General features: G+C 33.9%; 1 long non-coding RNA gene across 1 annotated transcript in view; it reads left to right on the forward strand.

The window, feature by feature from the left end:
* The first annotated feature begins 1,238 nt into the window (after nt 1–1,238).
* Nucleotides 1,239–25,520, forward strand: part of LOC107205183 — a 29,773-nt gene continuing 5,491 nt past the window's right edge. The window contains exons 1-2 of the long non-coding RNA XR_001521873.2: nt 1,239–4,350; nt 9,388–9,471. This is a non-coding gene — a long non-coding RNA (uncharacterized LOC107205183). The remainder of the gene's footprint in view (nt 4,351–9,387; nt 9,472–25,520) is intronic.

Consider the following 25,520-nt stretch of genomic DNA (forward strand, 5'->3'; position numbering starts at 1 on the left):
GTCTGACATATCAAGGGTGCTTACAATCCTACCAGTTCTTAGGTATGACCAGTGTAACTGTCTTTTCTGGAAATCAGAGCCCAGAGAGCTCAGTGCAAAACCACAGGTAGGCTTCTCCCTATAGCAGATCCCTACATGTGTCATGATCTCATGGAAGGAAGTCTATGGAAAAGTACATGATTTTTTCAGGACAAGAAGTACTGCTACCAAGTCTCACCAAAACAGAAGAAGTAGTAAAACAGAAAGTTTTTTTGTTTGTTTTGTTTTTTTAGTGTCCTATTTGTGTACTTTAGAAAATTCTGTTCCTGTTTTCCCTATCTTATGTTGAAAATTCACTATAGGCAATAAGCAATATCTTTTTTTTTTTTACATCCACTGGATTTCAGACACTACCAGAATCTGCTAAACCACAAACCAACATTTATTTCACCTGCAATTTCCTCTTCTTTACATGAACTTTTATTGGCTTGCCCCTCGTTCTAGAGCTCTTAGTGTGATACTCTTATGCTATAAAGTGTAGATGTAACAAGACCCTGGCATTACATAATAAATTATGAGTTAATATAGTGTTCTCTGTGCATCTTCTTTTATTCTTAAATGTAGGCATTTTAAAAGTCACAGTTGGGGAAAATAAAAAGCATCAAAAGCATTTACATAGATATCTTTCATCTGGGAAATTTTACATAGTTCTCATGCAATTTTCTTTACTTCATTTAGGACTATGTTTTATCTCTAATTAGATTTTAAAATTCAATGAGCATCTTATTGACTTTTTTAAGTGTACCTAAATACTTTACCCTTAATACACATTAAAAGTATAGAGACAGTTAATGATGCAGATATGAACCTAGTGAGATTTAAAAGGATTTTACCTGTCTTCAAAGGAGAAATTTCTTCTTGAAGTACTTACTGTTTCAGACTCATACATGTCTATAAACTTTCAGGTATCTACTTTTCTGCGCTCTTCTGTGTTTTAAAAAAAAATAGATATAATGCTTTTAAGAAAATAAACACTAAATTTTTTGATCTCTAAATATGAGAAGCATAGATATTTTTGTGAACGAGCCTTCAAAATCTTTCAGCAAACTCTCATTATGCTGATACAATTTATGGTACAATCCCATGCTGCCTAAATGAAAACTACAGACTATTGCTTTCTGCTGAAAGCTTTTTCTAACATTTTTAAATATGGGTAATTACCATTCAGTAAAAGCACATATATGAACATGTGCCAGCTCTGTCCAAGGCTCACACCAGGTTGTGTGACTCACAATCCTCACAGACCTGCTTCTGTGGTGCTTAGCCCATGGAGCAGCAATGGAGTGTCCCTGTGTGCACTTGTCACACTGATTAGGGAGAAGCTGAAATATCACATCTATACATCTCATTTTACTCTGAGGGATCTTATCCTCTCCATGGAGAAATTAGTTTGCACCTCAAACATGTGAATTAACTGAATACCGTTGGACATTGTACTCACCTAGGTCACAGTTCAGTCCTCAGTAGATAGTCAATGTCCAGAGTTTTTAGAAAAAAAAGAAAAAATGTGTTGAGTTGATGACAAATATTGGTCAAATCAACCTCCCATTCAAACTCTGTTCTCCTGCTTAAACCATCAAGAAAATAAATGATCCAAAGCAATAAGACAAAAGGCAACAGGCAGACACTGATGCACAGGAACTGCCACCTGAATATGAGGAAAATCTTCTTTACTGTGCTGATGACTGTGCACTGGAACAGGTTGTCCAGAGAGGTTGTGGAGTCTCCCTCACTGGAGATATGGGAGAACTGTCTGGACATAACCCTGTGCAATGTGCTTGAGCAGGGAGGTTGGCCCAGGTAATTCACTTTGATTCCTTCCAACCTTATTCATTCTGTGATTCTGTGATAATCTTCTTACACCAAATAAGTGAAAAAATATTCTTATAGAAAAAAAAACCAAAAAAACAACAAAATCTGACATTTGGTAATTTCCATCAGGATAAACAAGTGCTTGACTTTTATGTTGCATATGGAAAATTTCACAGGCATAGTCTCTGAGGAAATGGAATATGAACTAAGCATTTTCTGAATGGTGTTTTCTAGAACCAAGAAAATATCATACTAGAAACAAAGTCTTCAAGACATAATGTCACTCAAAGCTCTTCATTTTACAGAAGAAATACAATTGCAGTTCTTATAACAATGAGGATACTGATACATTTTCAACCAATCCAAATATTCCAACTGAAAAGTGGCTTGAAATCAGATTTTTCCCACAGCAACAAATTTATCATTAGGGACTAGTATAATTGGAATAGTTTCCATTTATTTAATTACAGAAGCATTTAATTTATTTTACCTTTGACAGAAACAAACAGAATTGATGCTGACATCAAAGCAGGGCTGCTACTTGTTAATGTAACTCTAGATTTTAAAATAACAGTTATAAACAGATTTTCTAAGTTCTTGCAGAAAAAAGTTCTTTAGGCAGGTGGTAAAACATTAATTTTTTTTGTTCCAAGATGGTCATCAAACAATTTATGCATAGGTAGCTGCTGGTAATTACTGCATGGAATGATTTTATCTATTTTAATATTCATCCTCTTTGCACTTGGGTCTTATTTTCCAGATAGTGCCAGGAATTGGTAATAAGGAAGCTGTTATTAGTGAACTCAGAACTTGATCTTTTCCTAGTCAGCCTGGGAAATGAGACAAAGCAAAACAGTAGTGCTGAAGATTCCTAGGGAAAAACCTGTATTCTGTTCCATTCCATGCTAAGCAGTGCCATGCTATGCCATCTACACTATGCTATGCTCTTCTTCTCTGCTAGTCCATTCTTTCTTACTCTGTTTGGGATGCTGGTTTTGGCACAGAAATGCTGGTGCTTATGCTACATGACATGATGCCACCTGAAAGCTGGAATGGCTGCTAGAGGCTGGATATTAATTTTTAATTGTTAATTAGTTCTCATTAATGTTTTTTCATTAGCTGTCTTAATCTCAGTCCTTCCCTGAAACTATAAAAATCCATAAAAGGACTGAAAAGCATATCCTGACACTGTGCACACTGCTGAAAGGAGGAATATAGAAAACAATTCTTGTATTTAATCTCTGTACACACTACTGAAGGTGGTGCAAACATTGCAGAGGCAATGGGCAAGAGGGGCTAGATGACAAATGCTGAAATTTCTGATTTATTTGTGAGCAGTGTTTTAGCGTTCTCTTTAAACAGAATAAAAATGAGTTGTCATAAGTTTTTATTTCTTGCAGTATATAAAATATTTTATTGAGTTTCTATCTTTTATTCATGCTTCTGAAGCATGCATGAATATGAAAGTTTTTAGAGGCACAATTGCATTTCATTATTAAAATTCAGAATCGCCCTATTATATATAAAAGTAAATATTCTAAAAGACTTTTATGGATTTCACATCTCAGTATCACATAGATTATTTTTCAGTGATAGCCCTCATCTTCTGCAATAAGTTAGTGAACTGTCATCTTTACAACAACAGAGAAACAAAGAACTAAAATACTTTAAAAGAAGCATAAGATGTCTGTGGAAACTTGTGTCAGGGATATTTTTTCCAGTTATTATATGCCACCAAAAGTAATATAAAAGAGATCAACATGGTTCCTGATAAAAAATATGGGGAAATTGGATTTTATTTACTAAATAAAAGAGAAAGGAAACTTTCTCTGCATATTTCTCTGCATATTTCTGCAGCCAACAGACTCAGATCAAACATTTATCAATTTTTAAATATGTAAACTCAAGAGTTAATACCAGGTGACTCAAAAAACCTTCAAAAAATCAGGACACTTTTGGTTCAGAGACAAACTAATTTTTAATTGTAGTACATAAAAGTGTTTTCAAGGCACATTGTTAAATTTATTTGGATTTATCAACTATTTTTTATTTTAAGGTTTATCTTGGTTGCATAAAAAACTAGAGACATACGTGAGATTTAATACAGCAGTCATTTTAGGACATCAGAGGTCTGCCTATACATTTCTTAAAGAGGTTTTTCTTGGATAAATCATGTTTAAACAATCGGACTGGCTTTCATAGTGAAGTAATTGGTTCAGTGGATGAGGGGATAGCTGTCAATGTCACTTGATTTTAGCAATAGAAAATTTCAACGTCCTTCTTGACAAGCTGTTGAGGCATGGACTGTATAGATAGACCATAAATTTGTGAAATCTTATGCAACTACCAGGTTCAAAGGGTGGTTAATGAATCTAAGTGGTCATTGGCTAAAAATGGAGCTCCTCTGACACATTTCTTGTAAAACCTTTGTTTTTATTTTTCAGTCCTATGACTTCTGATAAAAGTGAAGTATATTTTATTCAGAAGCAATGGGCAATGGTATGTGCACATGTAGTTTTGTTTATCCTGAGACAACTGTTTGCTTATTCCATTGTATTGAAAATGTGATACAAAACTGTGTATTTTACCTATGCCAGGAACTTAAAAAAACAGTTTCCTGTAAAGTGAAGGCTTTGATATGTAGAGAGGACATGCTTGTTATTTGACTTTGGTTCCTTGCTCTCCCAATGATGGACTGCAGCCCCCTCAGGAGGTCGTAAAGGCAAGAGTCAGTGTGCAGACCTGTATGGGCAACATACTAATCATCTATCTACTGTTTCTCTCAGTGAGTTTCCTTCTGCTTCTCATCACTTTGTCTGAAAACATCTAATATTGCTTAGATTTGTGTAGCATCTGTCAGAGCTCTATAGCAACAGCTGCAGACAGAAGGGGAAAGCTCAGACCAATGGAATCACTTTGTGTGTGTACCTCAGGTCAAAATTTGGCCAATTATTCTGGTCACTTTTATGTTCATATATATGCTATCCTTTTGACAACAAAACAATATGGAATTATTAGCTGTGACTGTTATGTAAAACCTATTTGATTGAATATTTCTATGGAAAAACCTGAATGAAAACAAATCTAAAAATCTTAGGGTCATAGAAATCATTAGGGTTACAAAAGACCTCCAAGGTCATCGACTCCATTTTGCTTGATATTCTGCACCAACCACCTTGTTTGCCCTAAGTCTAGTATCAGTCATATCGTGTAATGATTGTTTTATCAAAGCTTTTATTCAACGTTTCAGTTTTACTGTAGTTGTCTAATGTCACGAAAACAATGGTTCATATTAAGATTTCAATCAGATACTTTTTTCAGTCTATATAGATTTACCCATAGTTTAGCATTTCTCAGCATTTAAGACATTTGTTGTTCATCTGAATTTTATCTCTACCACGTGGCTCAATGATTTTCAACTAAAATGACAGACTGAAACTCTCTACTTTTGTATGTTAAAAAGGATTTTGAAACAATGTGGTCTGAAATGCTTCATCCGAAAATCCTGCTCTGAAGCATGCATAAAAGAGCATGTAAAAATCCAGTCTGAGCTGATCTATAAGAATGGATTGTGACCTGAATAGTAACAATTTCAGTGGGGGTTACCTTTTTCTTTGCAACCTTCACAGATTTGTTGGTGAGAGCCAGCAGAACACTTTATTTCACAGAACTATTGACTATGCTGGCTATAAATAGTCTTATTAAAATCTCTTTCTTAATCATGATATTCAAATCCCACATGATTATAAAAAATGAGGGTAACAAATAGAATGGATTTACTGTATCTGCAAGGGTATTTGTAGTACAAATCCAACTGGTCATGCTTTAGAGAAAGAGATTTTTGATGCTGACGTCCCCTGTCAGGAGAGCACAAGCTTTACATTAGGAGAAGATGACAGGACTGAATAAATGGAACATCAAGGGACTAGAAATACACAACAAATAGGCACAGCTAGGAGGTCATTTGGAAAGAGAACCAGCTGGATGCAGTTGGTATGAGGGCACAGTGGCAAATCTATCATCTGTCCACCAGCAGAGAAAAGACACAGGAGACTGGACTGACTTCAAAGACTGCCTGTACCAGTAAACAGTTTGAAAAGGGATATCTGAACTGGAAACTGATACTCTATTTCTCAGCACTTCATCTCCACCCTTTATTCCCAAACCCATTCTCTCCTCCTTTCTTTCTCCTTACTTTGCCACTGCTCAGTTTCATAAAGGTGCTTCAGGGTAAGAAATGCAGTTATTAATCAAGAAGTTACATAAATGTCTGCTGTGATTACCTTGTTTCTGAATAACTGATGAGAATTCTAGAGATATCTTCCTTTCTTGAAGTTACAAGGACAGCTCAATCCAACTAACTAAAAAGCTCCTTCGCAAGCGGTAAGCCTGTCACTAGGTGATCCCCCAAGGATCAATACTGGTTTCAACACCAGTATCTTCATAAGTGACTTGGAAGACAGCATTAGGTGTACTGAGAGTACTTCTGAGAGTATTTTGCAGAACACATCCTAGTGGGGAAGTGGGCACTTTGGGAGAGTCACCTTGAAGACCTAGACAGGCTAGAAGAGTGGGCTGACCTTAAGAAATTCAACGTGTAAACAACACATGTGAAAGTTCTGCACCTGGGAAAATGTAATGCAGGAGTGCAGCACAGGCTGGGATCTACCCATCTAGAGAGCAGCTCTGTGGAAATGGTTCTGGGGGTTCTTGTAGACAATAAGTTTCATATGAGTGACCAGTCACTCTCTGCAGCAAAGTGAGCCAACAGGATTCTGGTTTGCATCAAAAAGGGCATCACTAGCAGAGAAAAAGTATGCCAGTCTACTCAGTGCTTGTCAGGTACCACATGGAATGCTGTGTACAATGTTGGTTCCTGCTATACAAAACATATGTGGACAAACGGAAAGGGTCTAAAGAAGATCCACAAAGATAATCAAACTCTTATGAAGCCCATCATATAAACCTAGTTTGTTCAACCTTCAGCAAAGGAGGCTTAGGGGAGATCTTATCACCATGTTAAAGTATTTAAAGGATGGCTACAAAGAAGATGAGGACTGTTTACAAGGAATCACAAGTCAAAAACCTGGTAATGTGTATAAGTTACTCCTGGTAGATTCCAATGGGACACAAGAGTAAAAATTTCTCACAATGACAACAATCAGCAACTGGATCAATTTCCCCAAGAGAAGGGTTGGATTCCCCAACACTGGACACATTTAATATTCAGCTGGACAGGATGCTAGACCACTTTACCTAGACTAGGATTTTGACAAGAAAGGTTGGACCAGATAATCACTGAGGTCCCCTTCCAACCTTGTATTCTATGATTATATGAAATTCTATCTTCCATGATTACAATGAGCAGTTGACCTGTCCCATGTTAATGATTTTTCAGTGAACTCCACTGACACTCTGAATAACTCACTCTGTCCCTATGATAAGTACTATTTCATGGGTAGCACTAAAGAGCATGTGACATTATGCGAGATTTAAGTCTTTTTCACAATCCATTTCTGTTATAACATGCTCTGGGTCCTTTCATTCAAAGCTGATCTGTGGTGTTTTTCTGACAACTCAAAAACACAGTTTCTACAGTTTCTGGAGGGAAAATCTATCTCCATTGTGCATATTTTTTACTGCATATTTATCTTGAAATTTTCATTTAATTTTCTATTGGATATAAACCTGACTGGTTGGCAGCTGACAAAGTTTGTATTATATTTGTTTTCAGAACCTGTGGAGGTTTCTACAATCTCTGCTGCCTAAACAAATTAGTAAAATACTTTGTTAAAAACCACCAAAGGAACTTAGGAGCATGAACCTCTGTAGATTTGAAAGCCATAGCTAATAAAATATAAGACACTGAGTAATTCCATTGAAATTACATGACTAACTGCTTTTTGGATTTTGCTCTAATCTAGAAATAATGCTTGTATGGTCAGAGGAAATTTCTGTTTATTACTGCACAAGGAGGACAGTTTAGCAGTGTAAAGAGTGATCCATTAGAATTTAAAGAAAATTTTCTTATTGTCAGGTTTCACTCTATTTAACCATCACTTAAGGATTTTTTATAGCACTAGAACTTTTGTATTGAAATGAAAAAAAGGCATATTTATATTTAGTTATTTGGAATCAATTTGAAAATTTTCTTTCTTTAAGAAAATATAATTTTATATTCCTTAAAACATCATATAATATTTTAAAAATTTTCATGCATAACTCTTCATCATTTGTGTGGTACAGGGGCTGGAAGCATCTTAGGTGATACACTTTGTCATTAACAACATTTGCTACTTGCTTATGGGAATTGTCTTTATTTATGCTACCAGACATCTATTAGCATGACAGGAATGGTGGACAGCAAGTTAAACAGGTCTTATAAACAACATATACAAATATAACTCATTTATCATGCCCATGTCAAATTTGTCAGAAACTCAACCTTTCTGGAAGAAAGAAGCAGCCACAAGAAAGGTTAACAGATTTAGAATGCTGTTGAAGTCTTAACAAGTAAGCATATGCAACAAAGAACTTATTTAATATTTGCCATTCTTTGTTGTCTCTGCTGGTACAGAGTAATTGAATAATCTATTTGCTATTTACTATTGCTGCATGACATCCTATGGTGCAACCATTTCCAATTTGAGTAAATGTTCTTGATAAATGTTGAATGGAAAAGTGCTCTGGTGTGGAACCAATGAATTGAAAAGCTCATTTAGGACCTGATCCCGTGAAACACAAAATGAGCCCTGTAAGTGGCTATTCTCTCAGTTTTTCTCTGAGAGTTAAGAGGCTGATTATCACCAAATATATTCAGTATCCTGCAGGATCAGATATTAATCATAAGTGATTCTGGCAAATGAGAATGTCTGATATGAAAATGTCATTAAAACTAGTTTTCTTCATACTTCCTAAAATGTTTTTTTTCTGTGAAACAGTTTGAAAACATGAGAAAAATAACTTATGGTCTTCTGAAGTTAACTCTTATCTGTCAAAACTCTACTGTTTATTTTCGCTGCAGTCTAGATACATATTCAAGATATTATTATGATTTGTTGCTTCTTTGTTGACTGCTTTATTGTTTGTATTTTAATGAATTATGGGAATGAAAAGTAACTGTAATACAGCAGAATACAAAGACAGATTGTTATATGCATCAATCAGGCATATTTTATTTCACTTGTATAACCAATTTTCTAATTACCAAATTTAGATTTGCATACAGAGGATAATATTGAAGAAGAATAATTGTGATGGGAAACATAATTTTGAAAGTTCATGTCATCGATAAAGGAAGACTAGGAATCAGATGCACAGCATTCTCTGTCATTGTATTATTGAAAACTACAAATATTGAAAAATAATGCATGTTGCATTATTTTATGAGATCTGTGAGATTGCATGTATGATACTATTCATCTAATTAATACATCCTTATAGAAAAAGAAACACAATAATTAATGGAACATCACATTTATCAAGAGCTCATTGAACTGCATTTTGATAGTTTCTGTTTCATTTTATGTTATTTAGGTTTTATTCAACAAATGACTCACTAGATGGGTATGTGCAAGAAGAATGTCTGCATCTCATAGGAAATAAAAGCACCATACATTGGTAAATGTATAAATAAGTGAATGTTCTTGTAACTGTTTCATTTTGTGTAGAAATTAAATAACTTTGAATCCACTTTTAATGATATTCTTAGGCAAGAGTTAGGCATTTGAAGTTCCTAAAGTAAGATTTTTTTTTAAAAAATCTAGTTTGTGTCAACTCAGAAGTTAAAGGAGTTGTAAAGAGAGTATAAACATGGGGGAAAAATAGAAATTTCAGCTGAATATTTAGTACAGTGAAAATTAATTATATTTTACCAGTGTCTCAGATACATAAAAAGATTCACAGGCAAAAAGAAATTGGTGAAAATGTCATATATAATGGGCAGTTGAGAATTTTTATTTAAAATAATATCATCAAATTGAAATTATTTTTGATTTATCATTACATATTAAAAATATTATAAATATATATCTTGAGTTTCTCTCCTCATCTTGACTTTTGAAATTTCCTTCTTTTTCCTGTGTTGTGCTTTAACCTCAGCTGGCAAGTAAGCCTCACACAGCCTCTTGGTCAGTCCCTGGTGGGATGAGGGAAAGAACCAGAAGAGTAGAAGTGAAAAAACTTTTAGGTTGAGATAAAGACAGTTTAATAGGTAAAATAATGATGATGATGATGATGATGATGATGATGATGATGATGATGATGATGATGATGATGATGATGATAATAATAATAATAATAAATCTGTGTAAACCAGCAAAGAAAAACAAGGAATTAATTTACCACCACTCATGGCCAGGCAGGTGTCCAGCCTCCTGAGAAAACAGGGCTCCATCATGCATGATAGTCACTTTGGAAGATAAAATGCCATAATTCCAGAAGTGTCCTCCCTCCCCCGTGCCTTTCTTCTATTTTCCTTCAGCTTTTACTGCTGGCCATGATATAAAATGGCATGGGATATCACCCTGGTCATCCCCATCTCAGCTGCATGTGAACACCCATCCTATGTGCTGCTGGGATGAGGTGAGAGGCAGAAAAATCACTGTCCTTGTGCAAGCACTGCTCAGGGATAGCAAAAACATCCCTGTTATCCAGCACAGATGCAAAACATTGTTCCATGCTAGCAACAAGGAGGAAAATTGCCTCTCAGCCAAATCCAGCTCATTCTTCATTGCTTATTTCCCCAAAAATATCTGTATTTTTTGGCTTGTTTCTCATTTATTGTTTGTATATTTTTGGAGTGTGCTGCCTCACTGGCTCTTTCACTGGAGAACTGCAAACTATTCATGTCTAGTCAGTTGAAGTCTGTTTTTTCTTGAGTCAGTGCTTGTTTGACTATTTGTTTTCTTATTCATTTGAAGCTGTTTCTACAGAAGCCCTCCACAGACTCTCTCTGGTGAAAGGTAATCAAGGACCAACATCTTTGATAAGAAATCTTCTAGCCCAACAAATGGGTACACTATTTCAAGGATGACTTAGCTCTTACGGCCTTTTAGTTGACAGTTTTACTCTTCTTTGAGAGAGCAGTTATTCACTGACTTGATGTCTGAGAATTTGCCAGCATCCTTTCCTGTTCTGCTTCAGGGAAAACCAGCGATCTGAAATATAAACAAAAAAGTGTTCCACTCTACCCTTTTCAACCCAGGGCTAGAAGGAGAGACGTGTCAGTGGGTCTGGGAGAGCTGCCACAGGGTGACACCCTCCTTTGGAGGCCTGGAGAGCCAGAAAAGGAAAATATCAGTGAGAAAAAAATGGTTCCTGTGCACCTCCTGCTCCACAAATCCCTGCAAGAGAAGGCAAGAGAAGCAGCAGACTTCGCATAAGGTTGTTACAGGTCCCTTAAAAGTTTTTGTATCAGAAAGTGTAAGGCAAGATGCAGAAGAGAGCAGGTGGTGCTCTGCAGGAAATTGATGGTCTCCATTCAGACAAGCATGACAGACATCATTTCTCAGAAAGTCACCACACCACAGTGACTGTTGTTGAAAAGGGCCCACCACAGCATTTCATTCCAAATTCTGAGATTTAGAGGTGATAGCAGAGCCCCTACTCTTGAATTTTACCTCCACATTATGACAATAATGATTCAAATTTCTTTTGCTTACTCATTTCATGACCATTCATAAAACAATTTCTTACATTCATATAAAGCAGTGTCACCTCTTGGGAAGACACACAATACCCCTTTCCTTTGTTATAGGTCTTGGTCCTAGGAATTACAGAGAACATTTCAATTTTCTTGTTCCCTATAGGGAGGCATCATGCTTTTATTTTCCTCAGCATCTCACTTCTCAAAAGTCATTAAGCTTTTGTGTGCCTGTCTCTTTTCCAGTTCAAAAAAAACCTCTACTCTAGGTTTATTATAAAATATATTTAATATTTTAAAATATATTTCATATGCAAGTTTGTGTTCAAAATTAAATTTTGTTTAAATAGTGTGAAAGTATAAGACAAGATTCCAATTTGCTAGCTATATTTTTTTACAATGAGAATACATTCACCTCTTAAATTTGATCTCAGTAAAAGTGTTCTTTTTCCTACCTATTGCTAATTTTATTTATTTTCAAAATGTACAGTTAGAATGAATAACAAATAGTTTTCAAGAATTCTTAGGAAAATAGAAACAGGAAAAATGCTTCTCTGATTCTGAGAACTACTGAAAAATGGAGTAATATTTAACCAAATATTTTCCTGGGTAAGGGGAGGCCAAGGTGGTTCTGGTTTCTAGTGGTAGCTTCCCATAACTTTCTTTTATATTATTTGATCTTTTAATGATTTTGTCTTCACTGTAAACTTCTGCATAAAGGAGTGTTTGGAAAAGAGAAGGGAAAGAATGTAGAGGCATTCAAAATTATGTAAGAGTTTAGCTGGTCAGTGTAACACACCAGTCTTGGGCCAATAATCTGAGATTCACTTCACCGCTGTGCACAGGATTGTCTAAGCCAAGAAAACACCAAAAAGGGAAAAATGCGAAAGGCTGGAATACTTAAGAAAATCTAAAAACACAATAATAATGAAATATCTCTGTGTTTCCACTCAGATACCTTCCCCCATGATTGTAAACCTGACTTAGCTAACAAATATTCATTGAAAAGAAAGACAAAACAAACAAGAAGTAATAAGAATATCACTGCAGGCAGCAAATTAAGTCTCTCGATGACAAAATTTAACTTGTAATAAGAGCAAACGTACTAATGCAAGTTTCCTGGGCAGTTTCATCTATATTTTTAGGTAAGGGAAATACCTGGCCTGTCTAGTTGCCATGAGCTCCCTAGAGCTGGGGCTACCACTTCCAGTTACTTTTTTTTTACAGTGTGGAGAAGCCTAGATCATTGATTACTAAACATGGTATTAGGATAAAACACATTGAAAATCCAGCAGGGTATGTAAGCATCACTGCTATTTCAAAGGCATAAAAATATTAAATGTAATAAGTTCTATAAAACAATAATAATAAAGTCTTACAAATGTTGTGTTTTTTAATCGCGTAAATGTTATAATTAATTGAAGAGAGATATTCTGAACTTCTCTAAGAAAAGATACCTACTTAATAGCATTAGATAATAGTTTATCAGATTTCTTATTTGCAAAATCTTCAGGTCTTTGTAATACAGCTAGGCTAAGGGAGAATTTTATCAGCTTTTATTTTTTAAGCTTTTTTTTTGTCGTCTTTCCTGACATCACTATGGAATCTGCAGCTGTGCCAATGCCGGTGTGACAATTCCAAATAAATGTAGTGTAAAAAAAAGAAATTGGTTCCCTAACAATAGAATCTGTGTGAATTCTTTTCAAGAGCTTCATCCTTCAGTCAAGTTTTCTTCAAAGTAGCAAACCATCTGTGAGAGAGAAACTAAAATTTAAGAGATTCAAACAACAGTGAAAAGGATTAATGAATGAATTAGATGGAATGCAGCAGGGAGTTCAAGTGTTTATATTCCTATTACTTCAAGGTACTGAACTGCAGTGGTGAATGTACAAGGCTGCTTGTAAATACTAGACTCATTAATATTTTCATTAAGGATAACAGAAATGATCAATTATAAAGCAAAAAGAAGACAAAAATGAGAGAACAAATATTTAATTTTCTTATTTAACCTACAATTTCAAATCTCCTCCTTTATCTGACCACATTAACTATTTAAACTTATTCAGATCCATAATTTCATGCATGTATCCATATATCTGTCCATACATGTAAAATATGCCTTTTTTTGCTATTTCATCACTTATGTGTTATGTAAGATTCATGTCCACGTTATTTACTGAAAATTTTAATGTTTTGTCATTTCTTAAATGAAGAAAGTCTTAGAGATTATCTCTTTTTTGTGGATTTTGGTCAACAAAAAATAGATTACAATAAGTTCTCTGAGTATCCATTAGTAACAAATTACAAAATTACAACTTTTAAACAAGCTTTCTTGGAAAAGAAAAAGGACTAAGGAACACAAAGGCTTTTTTTTTCCCTAGTTTTTCTATTTTGAAAATGTAATGATTTTCTTTAAAAATATGATAGTCAGTAAAGGTAACAGTTCAGAGCCGTAATTACTAGTGTTTCACATTTTTAAAAATGTAAAATGAATTTTAGTTTTCAAGTCAAATATTTACATGCAAATTTACATGACCATTTGATATCATTAAACATTTGCTTAATGATGTGTTTATACAAGGTTATCTCACTCTCAAGCCCAGTTTGACTGCAGAATCAAGCGATTAAAATACCAAAACAAATGCAGACACCAGCACATTTTCTGTTATGGTTTGGCTTACAATTACTGGAGAGATCCCACCCGAAAATGTGGCAGTGTTGAACTCCACGTGTAGTTCAGGTGTTGCTGCTCAGCTGCTCTAGCCCTGTGAGATAATGGTGTGACCCAGAGCAGTCACACCATCTGCTTCAGTGTGTGACCACACAAATCCAGGCTATGCACAGATAGTGGGAAAAGCTGGCAGTGTTTTTTGAGGGCTGGCAAAGAGCATGCTCTAGAATTCAGATATCTTTTGTTTAAATTTCTATGGAAGAATCACAGGCAGATGCAAGACAAAATCTTAGTAAGGTAAATACATTTTAGGGAAGTTATTGTCAAAAAGAACATTATTGTTCTTGCCAACTAGATTCAGCTACTGGTACAGATGCTTTCTAATAATTTCTCCAATAAAATCAACATTCTCCATAAATTGATATGGTCTTTCTTAAAGGGAATACTATTAGTGTTTGTGAAAGTCCTCTGAGTAGGTGTTGCATCTATATACAGCAGAAGTACCAAAAAAAGGAAGACTGACACAAAGTCTGTTAATATATTTCAAGCTCTATCTGGAAGCATCATTGAGGGCCAGCAGATCCCTTTCTCTAAATACTTAGTTTTCCTTATCTTTCCGTTGAAGGCTGACAGTGAAATTTTAGTACATTTTTCTGCAACAGGGAATTCTGTCTAGAAACAACTAAAACAGACCATTTTTTCATTTCTCATAGGCAAAAAAACACTCATCAGGCAGTATTGACTGTGAGGAATTGCAGAATTTGATTTGATTAAGACTGGCAAATTAAAGATGGAAAGTTCTGTAGCACAGATGAATTGGTTTTAGTATTCTTTCATAATGTTATTATGAAAGTTTAAAAATAATTGCCAATGTTTTTTCCTAAATATATGTTTTTCTCCTGGGCTTAAGGCAGAGTGAACAGAGGCTGGCACTGATCTTTATTCATAATGTATATATGCAGTGAAAGGCTGGAAAATAAAGGCCATAAGAAACCTGAAAGTTGGTGTACATGCTTCTCTGCATATGGCCTTTGTTTCTGACCTTCGCACCTGAAAGTCATTGCAGAGATAGGACATGTACAGAAATTTTGGCAAGATGAGGAGGATCATTTGAGGACATTACAATGTCTAAATAAATTTTGGAATTTTAAAAGATCAACATGTCTTCCATATTAAAACAGACTGTTTCTACATTGAATTTAACTAACCATGCAATAAATAAAATATCAGCATATTACAGAGTATTTTTAGAAACATTATAGAAGAGTGGGTGTATATGATTGAATGAATGTTATCTATATTTTTGGTAATATTTATCACTAATGACATCCTATTAATGAAAGATAATGTTGAAAGCCATGAAGGGCATTGTTCTTGAAAAGATAAATGCTGTGTAACTCAGTTTTCCATTATATACCACACACTTAGATTTGTTATGGCAAGAGATATTTCAGATATATTGGTTGAGAACACCTCCTGAAATGGACTTTTTGAATGGACAATTGAATACTTAATTATTCAATTATTAGGTTTTTTACTTTAAAAATTATATATTTCAATTTTGGATGTATTTTTGTCATCATATAGGTATGGGAAAGTAAGTTTAAAATATTTTATTAAAAAATATTATCATATTAAAATATTTTTTTAATTCTATTTTTAATTGATTGAGAAGTTCAAAGCTGAGAAGTATTTCTAATTTGGCATCATTATTACTTATTTTATAGTGATCCATATTATATGTCATTCTGTCATAAAGCTTTATAGGAAAATCAAAGGGTCTTAAAAATTATTTAGTGAAAACATACTGTTTCCATCTTGATTCAAAAGTTTTGAATTACACCACTGATGTAATAAGGATTCAAGGTGAAATTTTTCAACCTATAAAGAACTTCCTTTCTGTCTGCAATTGCATGTATACGCAAAATTAACTCATGGAATGAAATAATTCTAAACTATCCTTAATCTATTAAAATTAATTAATTAATCACAATCATAATTCTTGCAATTATTACAATATTGCCATAATAATCCAAATAGTTGGAAGTAGTTATTATTCATGTGTTACATTTTGAATGTTGCAGTTCAACTTTGTTCTAATTATACAAAAACATCAGCAAAATGTAAATTCACATTAATCTAAGTATCACAATACTGCAATTATCACAATAATTTGAATTTTATTGCTAATGTGCCATTGTACTAAGTGGATATCTCAAAACAATGTTTATGTTTATATATGTGTATTTTCATATGCTTATAGTTCTACTTTTTTCTTTCTTCATAAAGAACTTTTTTTTGCAATTTTGATTTAGAATTTTGTTTTAATTTAATAGAGGAACTAAAAAAACCTATTAAAAGGTTTTTATTTATTTTATCTCTGGGTAGTTTACAATTATATATATGCATGATATTTAATTATCTAAATGTTTTTACTTGTGCATTTTAATGTTGAAACTGGGGGGGTGGGGGGGAAGGAAAATCATTAAGTTTTATTGATGGAAGGCTCCTAGAAAGTTGCCAACAATGAAAGATTATGCAGAGTTTTCTCTTGCCAGCAACATATGATCTTCATTGTTTGTATTTGGGCAATAATAATTAAAATACCTCCAGAAGAGAAGACAATTTCATGATATTTCAGGATGTATATGTCTAAAATTTTCATCAGCCTTCTCAATCATACAACTTAAATAGGAAGGTGTTTTGTACTATGATCTTCAGTATTAAAGAGAGTAAAGGAAGCAAAAGTTAAATTTTTAATTTAATATTTTAGCTACTTTTTTGAGATAAGAAATTGTTTTCCATGGCCAAACTGTATCTTGGTCTCAAAATGACCTGTGAAAGATGATTAGAGATAAGAAAAAAATAAATATATTATGATTTAATTTTATGTTTTAAATTTATTATCTCTAAGTTCTTCTTAAATTGGAAGATTTAACTGCAAAAAAATAGGTAAGAAAATTTGGCTTTCCATTTCTGTTATCACTTTGTGTCTCTAAGTTGAATCTCTCATTTTTTTCTGTCTTTCAGTTTGATAAATCTTATACTATTTGGTTTATTTAGATATAAGTTACTTCAGATTCAAGTAAAGGATGAGACCTCAAGCCCTGGAAAAGATAAATAGTAAGACAACATATGACCAAGGAACTCATTGTAAATAATTGCAGACTACAACCAAACGAAGAACTAAAGTAATTAACAGTGAAGTATTCTAGAATATATGTAATCACTTAACCTAATGATCATTTTTGATTGTTAAATAATAACATCTTCTCACTGAAAAGTAATATTAAAAAAAATAATGTAAATAAAAATTTAAAAACGAGAAGAAACTATTTTCATATTGGAATATTATCCAGATTACTACTGAGAAGATTTGTTGAAGGGATGGTGCAGCATCACTTTGCTGAGAGAAGGTTATCAAAACTGAGCACAATTCTCAAAGCTGAAGAGAGCACTAAAAGAAAAGTAGAAATTAGTGTGATAGAACAATGGTGGCATTTTATTTATAAAGACAATAAGGGCTTAATTAAGATTGCTAAAAACATAAGGAAGGTTCATAATGAGATTTTTAGGCTTTTTACCTCATCCATGAAGAAAGGGAAGAGAAAGGTAAATCATAGAGACAAAATGCTTTGAAGGACAGTGAAAAAAATTCTGCCTCTGACTAATAAGGTTGAAGATATTACTATATTCATGAAATGTGAATTGCCTGCCTCTGGACACGTCTCCCTGCAGACATATCTTGACAGACATAAGACAACAAATAACTTTCTTGTTTTTCAGCTGCTGCTCAAAAATGTCCCAGTATAGATATTTTGACAGAACATTGCTCATTTTCTAGTTTTGAATGTGAAGTTATTTTTCTGTTGAAATGTGGTGAAATTTTACATTGCTGAAAACAAAATCCTTTCCAAATCAAGGCAGAAAGATACACTTTAGGTCTGATGAACATTATGTAGAAGAAATATAAGCTAAGAAATCTGAGGTAGATTATAAAATTTTACATATACATATACATATACATATGAATATACATATACATATACATATATGCATCTTCCCAGCATTACAGATAGAAAATCAAAATTAAAATGTTCAAATAAATAACTTTTTTTTTTTTTCTGAAAATAACAGAGATGGAGTTGATATAGTCTAAATTCTCATAAAAAAATAAACAAAAACAGTGTTTGGTGGTTTATATTTTTCAAATAAAACCGTTACCCAACTGATTTACCTAAAACTTTTTACAAGTGACAGATTAACATATTGAAGGAACTAAGGGAGAAATTCTTGCTCTAGAGGAATTCCCAAGACTTTTTTTTTCAGAGCAGTCATGAATCTTTATGGTTAATTCTGTAGGGATTTTTTAGACAGCAGTTAGCAAACAGGTTGCTTTTTTGTGATATTGATGGTGTCAGTTCACAGTTTTCAGGCCTGTGTGAGCTTTGATTCTCCAAAGCTGTAAACCTTGTGGAAGTGGTCATTGCTTATAAATGTGGTGCAGACAAGTTGAAAATTCTTGAGCTGACTTACATCCTACTGACTTCAAATGGATCATTTGCTTTGAATATTAAATCAGTGCACTGTTCACTCAAACTACTGTTTCTGCTAGAGGGAAAAGTAATATATTTTCATGCTTATATTATTGGCAAGTATTTAATGGATATTAAGGTAGTGGAAAGAAATACATCCTACACTCAGAATTTAAGTGTAATAACTCCACTTAAACCACTCAAACTAGAGTTTCAAAATATCAAACTGTGATAGTCAGAGTGCAGTATGAACACTGGTGAGATCACACCACAGCTGAGGCTCCACATCTGTCTGTTGGCATGGCCCACTGAATGAATAATCATGAAGAAAAGCATTTTGGAAACATGCTCCAAGAGCATGGGGCTTCTGCTGCCCTCCTGTTTCACTTTGATCCTTTCAGTTCTGGGTGTTTCACTTGGTTTTGTTGCTCCGTGTAGTTCCCTCTGGATTGAACTTTGATCCTGCAAATGAAGTACAGCTTCTACATCTGTAAGTAGTGTTAACCTCCACATCTGAATTGCCACCAAAACCACAGTTTGTGACTGAACTTTGCCCCAAGGTGGGCTGCAGGTGGTGGCATTTCTGTGTTCGTTCCTGCTGCCATGAATCTACCAGTGACTACTCAGATCCACACAGAGGAGGGAGAGCAGAGAGGCATTTCCAGATATTGGTGAGCTTCTTTGGCTCTCTCTGCAGACAAAAGGAAGGATGTTATTCAATCAACAATGTGGTTCAGACCACACAAAGCTCAGTTACTATTTTGTCTTGCCTTGCAGGAACATATGTCTCTCTAGCAAATGAAAGAAGTCCAGGAAGAGATTAGTTTAGGTTAAAGTAAATGATAATGAATGCCAAATATAACAATAATTTTTTAAAATTGAATTCACAAAATCTACAAAGATGTATGTCATTCCTGGAAGTCATCTTTGTGTCTGTGTGTGTGGAGCAGGTTTACCAGGAGATCTGACGATTTTCTTGCTAGCATAGAATGGTTTGGGTTGGAAGGGATGTTAAATCATCTCGTTCCAACCTCGCTATCACAGGCATGGACGTCATCCCCTAGATCAGGTTGATCAGGTAAGTGTTATGTTTAAATGTTTCTTTGAAATTAATGATGCATTTGTTCAAAACAAGGATTCAGAATTCACCCCAGTTTTAATTCTGTTTTGGTAAAAATAATTTTTTTTCATATATGTTATAGTCTAATAAAAATGCATATTAATAGTGTAGAATCAATACGATAACTGTAATAATGTTTTCCTTTAAATAAACAAATAAAATTTAACTTAGATTTGTGATTCATTAATGATCTGAGTCCACAGCCTTGAATTCCTAGAGGTTTAACAAAATTCTAAGCCTGGTGGAAAGTCAGTTCATTACAAGTAAATTCACTGATCTGCCATGGCAAGTTACAGAACAGCTTAGGGAAGGTTTGTGGGTTGAACTCCTGGGTTCCTTCCTCTGATCACAGATTTTTCTGCAGTCTGTCTTCCAACCAGCTGTCACACAGCCAGTAGTGTATTGCACTAGCTTTTAGACTGTGATAACTTCTGTGCATGGCCACAGATGGGTGATGAATGATTGTTGGCACAAACTCCAGATGATTATGTATTAAAAAAGATAATGATAATTACCAAAGCATTTGGGAGCTTTTCTTTCTCCTTCACTTGCCAGAGGATTGAAGATAGTTCCTGATCACTATTACTGTGAGGTGCCAGGTGGAGAATTCTCTCTTCTGTAATTTACAGTTGTTTCTAAGGGGTTTTCTTCATTAACTCTAATTTAAAATATTATTTCATAGTACTCTATATCCTAAAATCCATACTTCCTCTCTCATGTCTGAAATGATGTTACTTACTGCAGGGATCTCTTGGTGCAGGTTAAATCTTAGAATCAGATTACTGTTCTCTCAGTTATCCATATTGCATCATAACATTTTCCTGTAGAAAGCAAGGAATCACTGGCTGAAGCACAACAAAGTCTGAACAGCATATCTTCATTGAAATTAACAGCTCTAGGGTCCTTGAGTAGTAGTGCTCAGCAATCTCAGATTTTTAGTTTTAAAAATTATTGTGAAATAGTTTTATTGGCACAAAACATGGGAGTCTTTTGTACATGTCCTGTGGATATTTCAGTTATGGCAGTTACAAATGTATTCCTGTTTCGTCGAAGTATTCAAAATCTCTGAATGCTTGTAAAACATTCATTTTAACAAGGATGTAGATTTCAGATTCTAAATCTGTTTCTTAGATGAAATTTCACCTTATTGGGAATATGAAGGGTAGGATTTTTATAGTTTTTATGTTGGAAGTGAGATAGCAAATTTGCCTTGGCCATCAATCTTGTCTCCCTAGATGACAACACAGGAAATCTTCAACAAGGCAATTCATGTCTATTTCAGTGTGAGCTAAATCAACCCATATAGTAATTAATTGTACAGTTAGGTCATATTCCCAATTTCTAGTCTTAGTAAGGAAGACACCTATCCCAGCACGAGAGGTATTTGAGAAAGATAAGTCCTGTGAAAGTTTTACTTGTTAATTCAGGGTCAGTGAGTTCAGGTAGATTCAGGGGTTTGGCTTTTTCTTTTGCCTATCAAACTCTTTTCTTCAGTGTTTCAGAAGTGAAAATGAGTTTCTCAAAAATATCTTGCCTGGGTTATTTTAGCAATTTTTTATCTTGTATTTTAAAGATAGTGTGACCCAAAAGCTGCACTTACATCTGATTTCCTTCTTTAATGAATACTAGTTCTAAGGACTCACAATGAGCAATGTAATGATGTTTTGAGACAGAAATCTATGTCCTTTTGACTACATTAAAACAATGGGTTAAAAACATAAGTTCTTTTGGATAAAAATGGAGCTGAGTGATCGTCTCACAAACCTGTCAAATGCTGCCAGGCATTTCATTGAAAATATTGAATTAGTTAAAATTCAGACATCCACATTTATATTTTTCTTTTATTTCCAGGTAAAGCAATGGGAATTTTGCCACTTCCTTTGGGAGTAAGAACTAACAGGTTTTTTGCATGTAATTTTCTAAATATTCTGTTCAAGTTCATTTAAATGGAAAGTCATTGTCAGATCTAATTTTATCACCTCCAATCTTCTCACTCATAATTCCCTAAGAGATAATTTTTTTCACTCACTGATTAAAAAAACAAACAAAAATGAAACAAAAACCCCAAAAACAAACAATAAAAAACAACCACCAAGCAACCAATCAACCAGCCAACAAAAACCTCTAAAGAAAACCCCACTCCAAAAAAACAGAGGAAAAAGGAAAGAAATCTAACCAGATTTGTTTAGATACTGTTATATTCCAAATCAATCTGACACTCCTGTTTACAAGTAAATGTGTCTAGGGGATGCTGTTTTTCTCAATGAACTCCCTATCACATGGATTCTCTTTCCATAATATATGAAATTAAAAAAAAAAATAAAAAGTTACATGTAGACCTTATCTAGTTAAATATTGTTATTAGATAAGGTATTTGAGCATTACTTTGGCTAGCAATTTAAATGATGTTTTCCACATTGTTTTTCACCAGACTATGCTGAGGTATCCATTTTTTACTGAAAGATTTATTACAATAGAAAAAGATTCAAATGTATCAAGAGCGTAATCTTTTGACTACAAATCTATGTTTTGATTGATTATAGCTGTTGGAGAAATGTGTAAAAATTTATTTTTGACTTGCTGTAAGACAGCAAGTTATTTTTCAATGTGTCATGTACACAAATAGAAGAAGTGACAGCGACTTTAAACTCATACGTGCCTTTTTAGTTCAGTTTTTATCTCAGTTGTAGATGGTCTTGAAAACAGAAAAATGTGAATTTTGTCTGCAGTGCTTTTAAATAATTACTCCAACATTACTTTAATCAAACTGGTAACTGTCTAGGAACAGAATAATTTTGAAAACCTCCAGAAAATGTAGGCTCCCCAGTAATTATCATTAGTTAGACATTGTATTGCACATTCTGATATTCACCTGATGCTATTTTTGCTATATATTTTAATGAAAAATGTCTTTTCAGTGAATTATTGTGGGAGGACTGTAACAAAATGTTATCCATGAGAATTTAGAGGTGTGATTGAGGACTCCAGAACAAAGTTAGGCCCTGAATATATTTATCTGTTGTCATGTCTCTACACAGACTTCTTCAACCTCCAATTTAAGTTTTATTTACCTTGTTCTTAGACGTTCAACACTTGACTGAATGCCAAATTAGTCTTTCAGATAGGAGTCAGTTCACATATTTTTCATACTCTTTGTGTATTCCTTTGTGAGTCCACCATCATCACTATGATCGGGTTTCATGTTTGACATATGTTATGGCACACTAATGTACATTATAAACATGTTACACATTAACCTTAATGGCACTGGGTTTTCTATGCTAACTGATGACATTAGGCAGATGAAGTGCCAAGATAACATCATTGAAAAGACAACAGGATAACATCTTATTTTAATAGCATTTTAATTGATGCTTCATTATATAATAGTACTGTGCATAGTGCCCAGTGGAAGTGTAATGCTCCCTCTAACAAAACCTATTCAAATTTGCTATTACAGAGTATGTGCTAAATTGCATTTTCAGCCTCCTGCTGTTGCCATTGGTAGAAAAGTGGTATTGTGGAGAAGAATCCCAGGTACAATGTCACTAAGTGAGCATTATCTGCTCTGACTGAAGAGTCGAAAGCTAAAGTCAAAAATGTCCCAGACTTCAGCATGCAAACATTGAATCTACATAATCATTTTCTTGAACATTTCACTTTATACAATGTGAAACTTTAAGGTATCATAAAATGAATGGGATTTCATGTATACCAAATATTAACGAATTACACATTTTTCTGCAGTGTGTAAAAGCAAACAAACAAAAAACCCCAAACTATGAGCAGCTGTGTAGGTAAAAATCACATAATTTTACAATTCCTCCACTTTTTCTAAGTAAAAGGAGAATATTTGTTTGCAAAGGGAAAAAGAAAAATACTATTTTGAGAGTAAATTCCAGTTACAGTTCTATATGTACTGTATGACTTCTATCAATCAAGTTGGATTTTTTATTGTGTAGAAAAGAATAGATAAGCATAAAATGATTAATAGAAAGCCTAATAAAGTAATCTAATATAAACTCTGATAAAGTGTATTTGTATCAGTATCATAACCAATGCTTATTTGATTTTATTAAGTACTGAAGTCACAAAATACTTGGTTTCATGTGTCAGGCAACTTCAATGGGATTCAGCATTCATAGATTCCATGTCCAGAAAAGACCAGAGATTCCTTTATTCTGATCTGTTTGTTATAGACCATGTTGCCAGTACATTTCAGGCATTGTGGTCATACTGAATTCCCAAAATTTTTAACTCTTCCAGACTGACAATTATCTTTCCATTAAAAAAAGTGGATGATAGATCATCCAATCTCCTAGACTATTCACCCCATAACTATTAAAAGTTAACATTTTGTTTTTATCTAAATTTGTTTGCCTGTAGATTCTTGTCACAGATTCTGGCTGTGGTTTCACCTGTTACATCACAATGGGCTGCCTCATCAAGCAGATCTAAACCAATTACTACGTATTTTGTAGAATCTACATTACAATTTCTGTCATGGTAGCATGAAAAAATCAATAGTTTAACTTATGTTGTTAAGTGCAGTTTATAATTTTGGTCTTAAACAATTTCCAGTTCCAGGCATAATAATACAAAAGCATTATCTATTTCCCTATCGAGGTAGGGAAAACTGTTTCATTTGCATATAGAACTCTGTGTGATCTTTGCCATATCTCTTGTATAAGTCATATACTGCTACTAACCATTTATTATTAAAATATTGATGTGAATAGTGAAAAAAATCTTAATCCCATTTTTCAGGTGTGAGTAAGGGGGTGACAGAGTCGAGCTAGAGTAGTACTGGTATCCATTTCTTCTAAAAAGGTTAGGTGAAGCAGGCAAACCCAACAAGCTACATAGATTCCATACTTCTAGGACACTGTCATCCTTCTTAGCATGGAATTTCAACACATTTAATTTCTAAATAAAAGCTTGTTACTGCATTAAATTAATGAAAAACAAATCGATATAATACTGCTTATAATGACTGCTTTTTTTGTAAATCAACAAATCTTCTATTAATTAACCAGTGATTAAAGTCAGCTTGTGAAAATTAATCACAGCCTGGAAAAGTCATTTGTCCTTGTGTGCTTCATTAAGATAGTGTTTGCCCTTCAGGCGAGAAAGCAGCAAGGAAATGCCAAAGAACGAGCTGATTAAACTAGAGCTGCAGTGAGCTGTTTGCCAGAGACTCAAGTGCCTACAAACATGCCCACATCTATCTAAAAAGCTTTCTGTGATTTGCCTGTTGGATAGGACATAAAATAGTAAATGAAAATTCCTCCAGATCCCCATAACAGTTCAATATAATCTATAGAATAAACAGTTGGCACTGCACAAGACGCAGCAGTCAGGTATGACTCAAAATGTTGTGAAACTGGAAAGTTGTAAAGCATTCCAAAGGTGTGCAGACCATCTGTCAAAGTAAAATTTCAAATAAAAATGAGCATATTTTAATATTTTAATCTAATTTCATAACTGAAATTAAAGTATAGGACATTTATTTTTGTTGCATACCTACAATATTCTACCCCAGAATATAAATATTATTGAATTTATTTGATTGAAGGAGATCATCTGAGAGTTATTACATTCAATAGACAGTAGGAGACCTAAGGCCCTAAGATCATTAATTACTGCTTTCTGGATAGAGAGAAGTCCATATGAACTCCTTCATAAAAAAAAAAAACAAAA

The sequence above is a fragment of the Parus major genome, chromosome 1A (genome assembly GCF_001522545.3).
Source record: "Parus major isolate Abel chromosome 1A, Parus_major1.1, whole genome shotgun sequence".
Taxonomy (NCBI): domain Eukaryota; kingdom Metazoa; phylum Chordata; class Aves; order Passeriformes; family Paridae; genus Parus; species Parus major.